This window comes from Rattus norvegicus, chromosome 11 (assembly GCF_021556685.1).
Source record: "Rattus norvegicus strain SHRSP/BbbUtx chromosome 11, alternate assembly SHRSP_T2T, whole genome shotgun sequence".
NCBI lineage: Eukaryota > Metazoa > Chordata > Mammalia > Rodentia > Muridae > Rattus > Rattus norvegicus.
This window is the reverse complement of record NC_141544.1, coordinates 94,084,929-94,085,985: the sequence shown is the minus strand read 5'-3', so window position 1 is coordinate 94,085,985 and position 1,057 is coordinate 94,084,929. Positions and strand designations below refer to the sequence as shown.

The 1,057-nt window shown below is 48.2% G+C and overlaps 1 pseudogene; it reads left to right on the top strand.

The window, feature by feature from the left end:
• Positions 1-652, top strand: LOC148002693 (large ribosomal subunit protein eL15 pseudogene; annotated as a pseudogene).
• The last annotated feature ends 405 nt before the right edge of the window (positions 653-1,057 follow it).

Here is a 1,057-nt window from a genome sequence, read left to right as displayed (position 1 = left end):
AACAGAGGTCCTTTCCATCAGGTGAGCCAAGATGGGTGCATACAAATACATGCAGGAGCTGTGGAGGAAGGAGCAGTCCGACGTGATGTGCTTTCTTCTAAGGGTCGGCAGCTGGCAATACCGCCAGCTCTCTGCGCTGCACAGGGCTCTCCGCCCCACCCGGCCTGATAAAGCGCGAAGGCTGGGATACAAGGCTAAGCAAGGTTATGTCATTTACAGGATTCGTGTCCGCCGCGGTGGTCGCAAGCGCCCAGTTCCTAAGGGTGCAACTTACGGCAAGCCTGTCCACCATGGGGTTAAGCAGCTGAAATTTGCCCGAAGCCTTCAGTCTGTTGCTGAGGAGAGAGCTGGGCGCCATTGTGGGGCTTTGAGGGTCCTGAATTCCTACTGGGTTGGTGAAGATTCCACATATAAATTTTTTGAGGTTATCCTCATTGATCCATTCCATAAAGCTATGGGAAGAAATCCTGACACCCAGTGGATCACCAAGTCCACAAGCACAGGGAGATGCGTGGGCTGACATCTGCTGGCCGCAAAAGCCGAAGCCTTGGAAAGGGCCACAAGTTCCACCACACTATTGGCGGATCTCGCCGTGCGGCCTGGAGAAGGCGCAATATTCTTCAGCTCCACCGTTACCACTAATACACGTAATTATCTGTAAAATGCATATGCAATAAATAACTTAGGACAGTCAAAAAAAAAAAACACAGAAAACGAGAGGCTACTTAAAAGAGGCAGTGCTGAGAAAGAAGAGAGGGAATGAAGAAATAAAGTTCCATAGATGTGAGAAACAAAGCTGTGAAAACAAGGTTTTGAGAAATACATCTGGTGGTCAGGATGCCTATGACAAACTTGTGACCTTTCTGAGAGATACATCTGACGTCAGGATGCCCAGTGATATGAAATAAGTCTTGGTGATCAAGATTCTGACTAAGCTAATTAAGACAAAAAAAAAAAAAAAACTGTTCTCCGAAAGACAGTTCTCCTACCCCTCCCTGTGGTAAATTCCGAGAACAACTGCAAGATGTCATCCTGACCCTGCGCGACCACCCAGTCC